Below are 14669 nucleotides of genomic sequence, written 5' to 3'. Positions count from 1 at the left end.
AACTATAGAGGAGGGGTACCGGTGGTATTAGAGAGTGACCAGGGATGCTGCTAACCATTGTATAGTGCACAAGACAACACCCCTGCTCCCACCCCAACAATGGATGACCCAGCTCAAAATATTACTAGTGCTCTGTAGTGAAGAAACCCTGCTCCACATAATCAAATTGCACCCAGCAAGGTATGGATTCCTAGCATTCAGATCTTGGTTATTATTGATGCAAGGGCAAGCAATGGGTTATTTATTAACTGTGTGAATAAATGCCTGTAAGTGTATTCACTGCAGAACTCCAGTACATAGAAGTGCTTTCTTGTGACAGAGAGAGTTTGCAGTGCCTGCTAATCCCTCCTGGAAAGCCTTTTCGTCCCTGAATTACGATCTCAGCCCATGTTGCCTCACACTGCCTCTCTGTTATTAAAATTCCTTTCTACACAATTCATAGGAACATAAATCCTTCCTTTAAAGTCTAACCAATCATGCTTCCAGAAAATTAGATTCTCCGTTTAAAAAATTGACACTTAAAAATAATGTGCCTCCTTCCAGTCCTTCCCTCTTTCTGGAAATCTTAGGACAGGTAGAGACATGGGGGTGGATGAAATGACCTTCAGGATGGATGAAATGACCTTCAGGTGGATGAAATGACACCCATAATCTACTGGTTGTGCTTGTTTCTTTGCTATCACTAGTCTTCTAGTCGTATGACCTGGAATTATTACTTAAAATGTGATTCAAATGCTGTGTAAATATGGCCAAAATGTTTGTTTTCTTCAGTGATGGAAGTAGGATTAAGAAGGCAGGGAGCAGAGCTCCAGGGTCCACCCGCACAGGAGCCAGCGACAGACCTCACCAGACAAGTCCCCAGAGTGAATTGTTCCAGTTCCCATCACAGGCTTTCTCCACCTGACTTATCCAAAAGGCCAAGACGCAATCCTGTCTCAGGCTTTCTCACCAGGTTGGCTTGGTTTTGTTTTTGTTTTTTTCCAAAGCCCGTGTAGCTAAGTCGTATCAAGGGAAACTTAGGTCAAGATGACAACCACCTAGGCCCTCAGATTGTCACACCCTCCTGCTCACTGCCATGGTGGGGTGGGGGTGGGTGATGTAAGGCTCAGGGAGAAACTTGCTCCGCCTCTCACTCAGGGCCAGGTACCTACAGCTTGGGGGGTCCCTGTCAGGAAGGTGCAGGTCCTCTGAAAAATGCCACTGATTGGAGAGGATGACCTCCAATGTTCTACAGAGACTCTGCTCTAGTCCCTTATAGTCATTAGATTTCAGAAAAGGTTTAAGATGTTTAAGCTAAGATGGCATTTTAGAAGCTTTATAGATCATTAAGAAGCTAGGCATATGTGCACGGAGGAGGGAGGGTGATCATGAGAAGTGACAGTAGCTAATCATCATCTTACAGCGGAAAATGTTTTAAAATCCTACTAGCGGACTTGGAATCACAGGAACACTTCATGCCCAGATTAGCTCTGGGGCCGAGGGTCATTGTCCACATACATGGGGAACTGGAGCCGCTGAGAAAGCCTCAGAGCGTCTGGACAGCACACTAGGATTCAGTCTTCCCATGCTGGGGACAAGCCGCACACTGCACGAGGAGCTGGAAAAAGGACCCATTGATGTCCTTTATCCGGCAGAGTCTAACCCTGATGGGCCCTCCTCTTCAGGCACATCACACACTCTCACTTCCCAAGAGATAATTTGATTGGTCTATATCATTACTTCCTTGTTGTCCCTGTTGAGCGAAATTTGTTTCTTGACCCAACTGTGACCAAGACAACAGGGTTGGCCTCACTGACTCTCCTCCCCGCGTATCCACTGTCTGCAAAAAGAACTGCTCAGGCCATTTTCCTGTAGGGGCATCCAAGAGTGGGACAAGTCCTTGGTGCTTCACGGATTCTCTCTCTAGGGCAGAGTCCAATTTAAGATCTTCTGTACCCAAGTCCTCACTCCTAACCTGAACTGCTGTTATCCTCAGCCAATACTCTGCAGCCCTAGTCTGGAAGAACAGAGCCCATTTGTAATAGAGGAAGAACCTTCTTGCATTTCCCCACACAGTCTGATAGCAATTTAGCTTCACAAGGCCCTGAAGGGGTTGAGCTGGCCCTCCTTTAAGGAAAGCCAGCAAATCCATACAGATGTTTTTCTGAGTGCTGTTCTGACCAGGGCTCAGGGATTAGTCTTGCCTGGTATCACATAGCATTGGGAGGTTAGGGAATTCTCTTTGTGGATCAGGAGGTATATTACATAAAATCAAAATGTAAGTGTGTTCTTCTTGGATAAGGCAATGTTTTCCCTTCTATTTTTATTTATATAACCTTATCACTTAGTCTCTTTTACTTCTTTCCCTCTGCCTTCCTTGGCACTGAGCCCACCCTGAATCTGCAGGATAGACTCAGATAGCTGGGCAGCTTTCAGTGGTATGGTTTCTAACCACTCTCCCTCTAACCGCATCTGATAAATCTCATTAAGGGGCTTTACTAACCTCATTTTCTTATCCAATGCAGAAAATCTACTCCACCAAGAATTTCAGTTCTTAAGACATGTGACTTACAATCCAAGAGGCCAGAGAGAGTAGGGTGCCAATAGGATACATAGATTAGATAGACAGACAGATAGATCAGATAGATAGGTAGATAGATAGATAGATAGATAGATAGATAATAAGTAGAAGATTTATCAGGGGACTGGCTTTTATGATTATAGAGGCTGAGAAGTCCTGCCATAGGCTGTCTGCATGCTGAAGAACCAGGGAGTCCTGTAGCATGGTTGAGTTCAAGTCCAAGGCCTCAGAACCAGGGAAGCCAATGGTGTTACTCTCAGGTTGAAGGCCTGAGGACACAAATGGCTGCTAATGCAATTCTGGAATCCAGAGGCTAGAGAACTGGAGATCTGATGTCCAAAGGTAGAAGAAGAAGGGTGTCTCAGCTTCACAAGAGAGAGACAGTAAAGATTTGCCTTCTGCCTCCACCTTTTTGTTTTATCCGGACCCTCAGCTGATTGGATGATGCCCACCCACAATGGTTGGGGACAGATCTTCCTTACTTGGTCCACTGATTCAAATGCCAATCTCTACTGGAGTCACATTCACAGACACACCAGAAGTCATGCTTTACCAGCTATCGGGGCATCCCCTTAATCCAGTCAAGTTGACACCTAACATTAACCATGACAAATGTGTTGTTCTGAGCACCCGGCACAGCTCTCCTGGCTGTCTGACTCTCGGCTCCCCAATAGTCCACCCTAGCTAGCCTCCCTCTCACTCTGTCCTCCCAGAACGTACTTCAGAACCAGGGCCTGCCCTGCAGAATAGCAGACCAGCATCTGATATGCTTTGAGAGGTGAAATAGACTTCCTACACATATTATTTACTTAATGGAAGCATTTCACTGCATAACTTGTGATAAAATTTTAAATGCAAGTACCTCTGGAAGAGGAATTCTCAACTAGACCCACAGGACAGTATCAAAGTCTCATAGTCTTTGCTCAAGGCATAGATACTGCTTGTATCTGTTTGCTTGCCTGTTTGGTCGAAACAGAGTTTCTGTTGTGGGATTGTGGAGGAGGCTGTAGAGTAGAGAAGAGCACAGGACACCTGATACTTAGAGAAGGAGCAGCCAATGGGAAGGCCAGTCTCATCTTAACAATTTTTAGTGAGTCACCTCTACTTAATCCGTTTTCCTTCCTAATCTGCCCTGGTTCATTGTCTACATTCACCTCCTGATACAATATACACCTAGTCAGTGGGTGAGCGCAGGCTCCATGGAGCGGACGCTGTCACCCTTTCTACCTCTAATCCATTCTCTACTTTAAGACAAAGTGGTTCTCTCTAGAAATGGAGAAATGAGCCTGTATCCCGACAACTAGGATTTTGCTTCCTCGTTAGCCAAGAAATTGTGAAATGAACAGAAGTAGAAGGAAAAAAAAGCAAAGAAAGGAAGAGCCCGACAGCGGAGGAAATGATAGAGTAATAATCTACGGAAAACTCAAATTAGTGAAACTGTGCTAAACAAGATGAAATAATGATACCATGTCAGTAATGGGGCTGTTTGCCAGCTCACCTTTCTTCCCTGTTCCCCATCTTCACTGTATCACATGGCCAACTCCTGCAGCCTGTATTTCCCAAACTCCCTTGTCAGCTGGGCTCTGACGGTCCAGCCATGAGGACACTGGCAGGAGACTGGAGGGCAGGAGGGGAGGAGGAGGTGGCATCCCTCCTCCTTCCTCTCTGCCTTGGCTGGCATCTCTGGCACAGGCTGTGTTTCCTCCCTGGCTCCAGGTTTGCAGTGGTTTCAGCTTCTTCGAGGTGACTCTTCTCTGGATCTAAGAGCACCATCCTTTTTCTTTCTACCTCCAGCCCCATCAGTGATAGTGGTTTCCTGCTGCTGTAATCTCTGGGTTACCTCCTTGACCCCTATTTGGCTTCTCAGCTCATCCAGCCCCTGTGAGCCTATTCCCTGCATAAAATTCCCTCTATTTAAAATATTCAATGACTGATAGGATCTCTCACGGACCTACCTTATACAATTTTCGCATAAGTATTTCTTAATGGCGCACACACACACACACAAAGGATTTCTTAGTAGACACTACAAGGAGCTCTAAGGCTTTGATGGACTAAATCTTACGGAAGGGTAGAGAGGCATCCAGAGAAAATGATCTCTTTGGTCTCATCTTCTCCACAACTGATTGGAAACAAGGCTCCGCCCAGTTGTTTTTCACTCGCCTTCTTTTGGGGTTTTTGGCACCCTGTTCATGTGGATGGAAGGCCCCAGAAGCAGACCTGGTGAAATCGAACTGCAGCCTCACCTCGCATAACCAGACACCTTTATGTATGATGCTTTGGTTTTAAGGTGAACCTCCAAGCATATGAAATGCTACCTCTTGCTTTCAATAATGTAGTAGTTGATTCCTTTGCTTCTACCTGTAATGCTGCTGGACCTTGTGGATATAACATACATGCGATTTTAAAATGTGGCCCATACTTGAGGCCACATTGTCTTGGTTTTACAATTTTGACATGGTTTGAATGTATGTGTCCTTCAAAATTCGTATGTTGAAACTTAAATCCCAAAGTGATGGTCTTAAGAGTTGGGTCGTTTAGGAGGTGATTATGATACAATAAATAAATAATTTACGCAGATAGTGAGGGCAAATGCTTCCTCAGCAAGGTTTCCCCTTTAACAAAAAGCAGCCTCCAAATCATTTCTCTTCCAGCAAAGAGCAGCCTGAAAAACTGAGCTGCAGATATAGATAAACAAGCTGGAAGCCTGCACAGGTGGATGCTGGCAGCTGTGCCAATAGAAAAGGGCTACCTGGAAGCCAAGTATGTTCAACACGGAGGCTCCATCTTCCCTTTTCTTTGCCACCAGACAGTCAAGAAGTAGGCAACATGGCACTGGCCTGGTAGAGAGCCCATCTGCATAATAAAAGATTAGAGTGGGGTGGCCAGCTTTTCACACACTATGTAAATGGCACACCTGGTCCAACCAATCTTTCGTGTCCCATGTAAATCAGACACCGCCTCCTCAAGCCCATCTATAAAACCTTCTGCATTTCACTGCAGAAGTGGCAACGCATTTTCTCCGGCCCCCTCTGCCACAGAGAGTTCTTCTCTTTCTTTTGTGTATTGGACTTGAACTCAACCTCACTCTAGTGTGTCCGCATCCGGTTTTCTGTGGCCATGACACAACAAATCTTGGGTATTTACCCCAGACAATGAGACCACTTCAATTAGGCCATGGGGGCTCTGCCCCATGAACAAAATTAGTACCCTTATAAAAGGGCTTGAGGGAGTGAGTTCACCCCTTCTGCTGTTCAACTTCTACCACGTGAGGATGCAGCAAGAAGGCACCATCTTGGAAGCAGACAATAAGGCCTCACCACACACAAAGTATCTGCCAGTGCCTTGATCTGAGACTTCCCACCCTCTAGAACTGTGAGAAATAAATATCCATTGTATATAAATTACTCAATATAAGATATTTAGTCATAGCAGCCCAAATGGACTAAGAAAAATTCTATAAGCTGGTTGGTACAGTCAGACTCTGTGAACTTATCAATATACGTGGTACAAAGGGGCTGTTTTGTTACTCCATAAAGAAAAAAAATTATGATTTCCAAATTTGCTGCACTGTAAACTCCATTTGCAAATGTCTCTCTTGCTTTCTTATTTTTACTGGTACTGTGGAGAGCAAGATGTCAGGAAATCTAAGCCAAATTGCTACATTCACCTTTCACTAGTTCTCCCATTTAGAGTTTGGTTCTTTTTACATCATCTCAGATGCCTGTGCCAGGTTGGAATTCACAAATCATAACTATGATAATGTCACTGTCTTGGTCAAAAGTCTTCAATAAACTCTTCTTTGTTCATGGAATACAATTAAAACAACTTGAATCCAAGGTCTCCTCAAGCTGCCTCTCCAGCCATATCCTCTCCAGCCATATCCCTTCACGTATCTAAATCCTGGCTTACCCACCATATCCCAACAATGTCCTGAAATCTCCATCCCCACACACTCGCTCATGACTGGCCCCTACCTGACCCCATTTCTGCTTTCGAGTCCTTGCAAAAATGCAGCCTCCTACATAAAGCCCATCTGGAGAGGGGCCTCTTCAATTGACTGTGATTGGTGCCTTTTTAAAAACTTATAGAAAATGTTTCCCTTAAAATGATTTATTTTCAATTATATGTTTATATTTTATTTAATTTAAAATAAAATTTAAAAAATAAAATGAAGGTAAGAGTTAAGTCTCCCTTGACAAGCCCATTCAATCCCAGGCCCCTGCAGATGCATCTCTATACATATATGTGAATACAAATGTGTGTGCAGACTTGTGGTTTTTGTAATAAATATTAGAATATTTGCAGTTTTTTCAACTTGTGTTTCTTAAAATGTTATCACAGCCCCGAAGGGCCTGCCTGCTCGAGCCCCAATTCACAGATCAATCTTCTCTTTAGTCATTCTCTTCTTTAATTTCTGTGCTACAGCTCTGCTGGCCTTCCTCCTACTCTTTAGCTGTATCTGTGCTCCTTTCTGGCACGGGGCCTTTTCACATGCTCTCTTTCCTCCCTGAGGCCTCTCGTCCATTTCTCAGCTCAAATACAATTTTATCAGAGATGCCTTCTTGGATTATCAAAGTTGGTGCAATGTTCCTAATAAATACTCTCATATCGTCATGTAGAATTCATAACAATTGTACCGTAAACTACTTGGTGGTGAGAACTCCTCCTGTGCTCTGCCATGCCGTCACTTAGCAGACATTCGATAATTCATTGAATGAATGAATAAATCACACTTTATAATAAGATACGTATTTGTTTATTTGCCTTAAGTCTGTCTCTTCCTACATACAGCCAGGGACAATGAGTATTTTATTCATCACTGAATACCCAGAAATCACCACAATATCTGGATTATAATGGAATCTCCATGTTTGTTAAATGATTGAATGAGCGAATATGTACAATAATGAAAAAACTCTTACAAATACATACAAAAATAACAGAAACTCCAGCAGAAACACAAGCAAAGTACATAAGCAAGAAATTAATAGAATAAAAGTACAAATGACTGGTAAATAGATGAAAAATATTTATTTTCATTATAATAAAATAAAAAAGAATTTTAAAACATTCCACATTTTGGATATCAATGGCAAACAATTACAAGGTTGAAAAACAGTCCATATTGGTCAGAGGTGCAGAAACAATCATTTCGTGAGAGTATCAACTGGGGTAACACTGGTGTAGAGCAGTTTTGTAGTACATATTTAAATTTCAGGGCCAGGATCAGTGGCTTATGCCTGTAATCTCAACATTTTGGGAGGCTGGGGCGGGAGGATTACTTGGGCTCAGGAGTTTGAGACCAGCCTGAGCAACATAGCAAAACACTGGCTCTCCAAAAAATAAACAAATTAGCCAGGTGTGGTGGTGCACACCTGGAATCCCAGCTAGTTAGGAGGCTGAGGCAGGAGGATTGCTTGAGCCCAGGAGGCTGAGGCTGCAGTGAGCCATGATTGTGCCACTGCACTCCAGCTTAGGCAGCAGAGTGAGACCCTGTCTCAAAAATAAAAAATAAATAAATAAAATAAAAATTTAAAGATGTAAACTTGTTAACCTGGCAATTCCATTTTCTCTATGGAAATGCTTCATGAATTCGCAATGAATGGGTGAAAATATATTTAGTGCAGGATTGAATATAATACAAATATTCAATAAGAATGGACTGCATATAAAATCATGGTTAATTTATGTTAAAATTATCACACAATGGAATATTCAACTACTAATAAAATAAGGTAGATCTATCAGCATTAATGTGAAAATATCTAATATATATCATTGAGTTTAGGAATTCATGTAGAACTGATTAATTTATAAATATAAATATATATTTACATTAATATAAATATTCAGACAATATATTTATATTTATATGAGCATATTTATATAAAGTTACATTTCTAAATAAATATAAATATATATTTACATTAATATAAATATTCAGACAATATATTTATATTTATATGAGCATATTTATATAAAGTTACATTTCTAAATAAATATAAATATATTGACATATAAAATATAAATTTCGATATAGTTACATAAATATGCCCAACTGCTTACAACCATCTCTAGAGAAATAGGACTACAGAGGAATTTCAACTTTTTAAGTTATCTATTTTTATATTATTTGAATGCAGATGAACATATGTTACATTTATAATCAGAAAAACAAATATTTCAAAAACAAAATGTAGAAACTCTTTAATTAAAATACAAGGGCAAGAGAATCTTTGAAGAAATGCCTGAATATAAGGGTTCAGCTAGAAACTAATAAATGAGTTCTGTCATTTACAAATGTTATAGTGATGAATGATTCGGCATCACAAGACACATCTATTGGTATAAAACTGCCTTTACAGCTAGTCTTCAAGTCAGGAAGGAGTATACTCCTTAGATTTCAAAATACAACTTGCTCCCCATAAAAGTCCCCTGGGAGTATCCAAACATTTAATATTGCCCCAAAAGCAACGATCATAAAGGTGTGACTGATGCTGAGAAAGGAACACAATGCCAATGAATCCTGACAACATGAAACTCGAACAGGAGCCGTGGCTTCCTGTGGACAAAAGGGTGCCCAGGAGTACCCGTACGTCCCTGTGAGGGGTGGAGCAGCCCTCTGCTTGCGTGTTGTCTAAAACGGCAGGTTGTAGGTGTTCCTATATCCTTCCAGGCTATTCTAGCTCTGCTTGGCCTCTAATCCTCGGCTTTGCCTCCAAGCCCCTTCCCCAACACACGCACACACACACACACGCATGCACACACACACGCAGGCACACTTTTTTGTTTTTTTTTTAAACTCTATTCCTGATCTTTGAATTTCTCAACTAACCTTGGTTCCCCAGCATGATCCTTGGTGCTCTGCAAGAGCTATTGGCTCAGACGAGCCACTGGGCTTTTGCTGTTCTTGATCACCTGTGGGGAAACCCTCACTTCTACTTCTGTGGACCTGAATCCTGCCACTTCCCAGTTTGCCAGACACCCCAAGAGGTCTACCCTGTTTCCTGTGGGGGTTTAGAGAGAGAAAACAGGCAGTATTTTAACAACACCTACCAGACAATCAGAGGAACAATGCTGAATCCAAAAGGACTCGCAATCCGAATGCTTTCTGCTATTTTATAGATATATAGTATTTAGCTTTCATCTAAAGCTATACGAAATAGGCAGTATGTGGACTAAACATGAAGTAAACACAAAAATAATATTAGTCGCGACGCCGCTACCTTCACAGGGCAGCACTAGAATTCCCCTTGGTTAGAGATTTTAGGCAAGAACATTTGTAAGGCTCCTTCGCTTAGAGCTAACACACCAGAGAAAGGAAAGGGGGTTCTGCGTGAAATGAGACATTTTCAGTATTTGTTCTTAAAAGGAAGGATAAGAGAAGAGCCAAGGAAATAGCAAGGGTTTGTACCAGGGCAGGAAGGCCAGTGAAATGTTCTGGGGACAGTGTGGCCAAAGCACATTTGAAGAATGGTAAGGCCTACTCTTCTATGTGCGGCTGTTTGTGTTTCTATGTCATACATCCATTTTAATACCCCTTTTCCCTCCTCCTAAAAGCTGTAGAAATGTCTTCTCTGTTCACCTTAATTTTTTTATGTGAGGGTATTTTGGTTTCTTTAATTTCTAGAATGGACAAGAGTTTTATGGAATATAAATGGAGCCAAAGTGACAAGCAGGAAAGAAGTAGCCCGGGACACAGAAGAGGCCTTAAGAACACAACTTCACTCTGCCCCCTCCCCATGAATTCAAAGAAATATTGGCGGGAACTTCAGAAATCCATTGGCAATAATGATGGGAAATTCTTGCTAACTTTGCCTAATCTCAAGAGAGGCAGAGAGGCCTCAGCTGACATCTAGAAAACAAAGAAACATAATGCAAAATTGTAAATACATACAATTTACCCATCTTTTTTTCAAAAGCTGACATATCTCAGCCTTCATGTATAGATAGACACACATACACACACACACAGACACACACACACACGAGGGAATGGAATGCTGTGAAGGATGAATGGCTGTGATTAGGTTAGTATGACTGAGCAAGCTCTAGCCTCAGCCTTTTCTTCCAATCCTCCCCAAAAGTGTGTTCTTTAAAATCCACGACAGTACTGGGGAGGAGGGGAGGAGGGAAAAACAAGAAAAAAAAAAAATTTTAAATAGCAGCTAAACATAAACTTGAATAGAAAGGATCTAAAGCTATAAAAAAATAGCCAAATCCGATGAATATGAGGGGGAAAGATATACCCATATTTAAAAGATTGAATTTAATAGAATATCTTAGTAAAAAAGTATTTAAAAGCTTTTTTTCCAAGCTAAGAAAAAGTTAGAGGACTTATATGTTATTAGGAAAGTTTTAATAGGTGCATGAGTTGCATGGTCTACCTCTGCTTCTCTCCATTAAAGAGCCCCTCGTGGAGATTCTGGTAGGACAAACCTGACCAGCCAACCCCATGCCTTGCCAACTCACATTCTCTCCCTAATCGGCTCCTCAAAATTCTGATATGAAGCATGCTCCAGTGATTCTGAGGGAGGCCAAAGTAAATAGCCACTGTGGGTGAGTTTTCTGGAAATTTGGGGTAAAAGAGAAGACTTCATCACGTCCTTTTCGAAAGGCATCACCTACTATATAAGCCTTAACCACCTTCCCTATTCTCCTTCCCAAAGCCCCTCCTGAGCAGCCTCTAGCCAATGTGAATGTCCAAGGCTCTGGTGGAAACCAAGTCTTCTGTGATTCCTCCAGCAACTTTAAACAATGTGTAGTGACTGAAATGTACCAGGCGTCTTTGAGAAAGTCTCATCTTCCTTAGCATTTTCTAGAGTTTTGGGGTTGAGTTACAATATGTTGATGTAAACTTGCTGGGTGTTGGAACTGTGCAAAGCAGAAAGGATTCCATACTGGGCATCACCCTAAGGGATGTTAATCTTTGGTTGTTCAGTGGCAGCTTTCTGACCACAGACAAGTCAATCTCTCCAGACCTCACATCTTTCCTTGGCCCATAAAGTGATCAGATTATATTTGCTGAAATAATAATAGTATATGCAAGGCTCTGGCTAAGTGGGTCACATTCATTCTAACATCTCATCTTCACCAAAATTCTAAGCGGTATGTGTATTATCTGCATTTTACAGATGACTTCGAAAAATTGCTTCTTATCCTAATGTTTTTAAACTCTACATAATTGTCATATTCATTTGGGTTCTTATTTTACTGCAAAGTTACTGGAATTTATTTTTAAAGGATTTATTATAGGCATTTCTAAAATGATGAGACATAGTTACCCATGGATTCAGGAAATGAAATTGCTAATTTTGATGTTAAAACTGTGTCTGATTACCCTGATGAACTCTCCATTCTTCCTAAATTCACCAATTGCTCATTTCTGGTTTTTCCTCGCTCTTTAGATTTGATTCATTTGCACGCTCCATGGAGGCTCAGTTTCAGATGAACCATCATGCTGAGGTCTGTAGGCACATCTCAGGATCCTTTCAGACAGAGGAATGGGAAGTCGATGACATCCAAGCAAGGGGGATGTGTTTTTCTCCAACTCTGAAGTCCCACTCAACAAGAGGCTATGGTCTGAATGTGTGTGTCCTCTCCAGAATTCATGCTGAAACCTGAACACCAATGTGATAGTATTAAGAGTGGGGCCTTTAGAAGGTGATTAAATCCTGAGGGTGGATCCCTTGTGAATGGGATTAGTGACCTTATGAATGGGCTGGAACTTAAAGTAAAATAAAAATTAAAAAACGAAAAAAGAAAGGGCCGGGAAAACTGTCTAAGTCCTTTTACCCTTTTGCTTGTGGCCACGTGAGGACACAGCAACAAGGTGCCATCTTGGAAGCAGAGACGAAAGCAGACACCGAACCTGCCAGTTCCTTGATCTTGGGCTTTCCCGCCTCCAGAACTGTCAGCAATAAAAGTATGTTACCTACAAATCGCCCAGTCTAAGGTATTTTGCTATAGTAGCATAAACAGACTGAGACAACAGGTATTGGCCTCTCCCAGAATCATGGAGGGCTGTTTTACATCTGAGTCAGGTGCAGCTGATGGGGGTCTTTAACTGGGAGTTGGTCATGGCTGGCCTGCTCTGATCCTCTGGAATTTACAGCAGGTACAACGTGGGGAATGAGAAGTCCAAATTAAATGGAAAAGCTCCAGAGAAGCAGCTGATTTTGCTCAGGGTTTTCATTTTGAAGCGTCTGTAATTTGGAATAATTAGAAGCATGTCAGACTCTTGTCCAGCCCTAGTCCAGTAGAAATCCTGGGGACTCTGAGGCCACTTGAGGGGCGATCGAGGTTGCGAAAAACTGACTCTTAGGAGAGTGACTCAGTCATCTGCAGCTGCAGTTCCTCTGAAAATCCCTGAGATGTACATGGTCATCTGGTTTCCCAGATGAAGAAATCACAAGCTTCTTTAAAGAACAGCGGGGCAGTTAGGTGAAAAGTGAACAATACAGTCAGTCCAGCCATTTGTTCTTTCCCTGTGTGTCAAATAACTCATTTCTGCAGGTGCAGCCCTGGTTTTGAAAATCAGGAGCCTTGTCTCGCAGCTCCAGTTCTGCCACTGACAAGCTGCGACATGTGGGGAACATCAGTCAGCCATCTCTCTGGCTTCAGTTTCTATACCTATAAAATAAGTGTTGGACAGGTTGAAATTCTTTCAGCCGTAGCAAAACTGTGATTCTATGAACCACACCATTTGTTGTGCTGTCATGGAAACAGCCTGAGGCTCAATTAACCTTACTAATTTCCCCAAAGGACTGACCCGAGGCAGAGTGGTGCCCCTGCTTTAGAAGTCTCCACAGTTCAGGTGAGGGAAGCTGTGCAGGGTGGGAGGAGGGGAATGGGAATTCAGCCTGTGGGCTTTGGCATCTTTGCCCCAGCCCACTCTTTGGGCTAAACGTGTACGTTCTTTTAAAAGGAGAGAAGGGAGGTCCTTAAACTTGGAAGAGGGATGACTCCTGCATTCTAAATACGGAATGAATGGAGTGCTTCCCAGCTAAGTTTGCAAATGAGAGCTCTTTTAAAATGAATATTCTTTAAATAGGGGTCTATGAACATTTTTCTAGGGACTAGCCAAGCATTGACTGTTTTGAGGGAATTAATGTTCAGATTCTCAACTTAGATGTGTATTCTTTCTGCCTCATAATATACCTGCTTCTGTAGTTCACATTTCCGAACTCTTTTTTACCCCCAGCCAAATTCCGCTTTATAAAAACACTGTGTGCCTCTCACCCATCCTGAATCTCCCGAGGGTGCATTACTTGCACTGTGAAAACCTGGGTGCCACAGGGACAGCTCTAGAACACATCTGTCCTGAAGGAGATTCCCCCGAGAGAGACATAAGGACATATTTTCCTTAGAAAATACTGGAGGTGAAGGTATTGGACTTCATCTGGTGACAAGCCCAGGCTAAGGCTATTTATGCCTTAGCTAAGAATTTGGATTCAGAAGTGAGACAATTGTCATAAGGATGCCAGTGAACTTGTTAGATTTCAAAAATGCAGTCCAACTTTTTCTGAAAGGAATAGTCTGATATGGCTTCTTCCCACCCCTGGTCCCATTAGCCCCATGTCTGTGTCAAACGCTGTTCCCATGAGTTCTGACCTCTGTGCTTCTTTTAACAAACTTCTCAAGCCACATTGTCCTTGTGCTTACGCGCAGCCCCTAGACCAGGCCTCCTGAGGCAGGACGGCTGGTGCCACTCACTGTAAGTTCCCAGAGCCTGGTATACAGCTAGCTGCTTTGGGTGTGCCAAATATTTGTTAAATAAATGAGTGAACCAATCAGTCCATGGAATTTTGTTTTTAGTTGAAGATCTTATAGTCAGAGCATGACTGTGGAGTACAATGGTCTTGTAACCTGCAGACTCATTTCTGTTATCCGTGGAGGGTGACCACCTCATTATGTTTTATTTATTTATTTATTCTTTATGTTTTTTTGAGACCGAGTTTCACTCTTGTTTCCCAGGCTAGAGTGCAATAGCATGAACTCGGCTCACCGCAACCTCCGCCTCTTGGGTTCAGGTGATTCTCCTGCCTAAGCCTCCCAAGTAGCTGGGATTACAAGCAGGCACCTCCACGTCTGGTTAATTTTGTAT

The 14669-nt window shown here is 42.2% G+C and overlaps 1 long non-coding RNA gene across 1 annotated transcript; it reads left to right on the top strand.

Moving 5' to 3' along the window:
• The first annotated feature begins 745 nt into the window (after positions 1-745).
• LOC117081125 lies at positions 746-14300 on the top strand. The gene is made up of 3 exons (XR_004436105.1): positions 746-952; positions 11971-12488; positions 13767-14300. It is a non-coding gene; the product is annotated as an uncharacterized LOC117081125 (long non-coding RNA).
• Positions 14301-14669: the final 369 nt, after the last annotated feature.

Source organism: Trachypithecus francoisi, unplaced genomic scaffold (assembly GCF_009764315.1).
Source record: "Trachypithecus francoisi isolate TF-2019V2 unplaced genomic scaffold, Tfra_2.0 Lachesis_group8, whole genome shotgun sequence".
Classification (NCBI taxonomy): Eukaryota; Metazoa; Chordata; class Mammalia; order Primates; family Cercopithecidae; genus Trachypithecus; species Trachypithecus francoisi.
The sequence above is the reverse complement of the archived record's forward strand: the minus strand, read 5'-3'. Positions and strand labels throughout refer to the sequence as shown.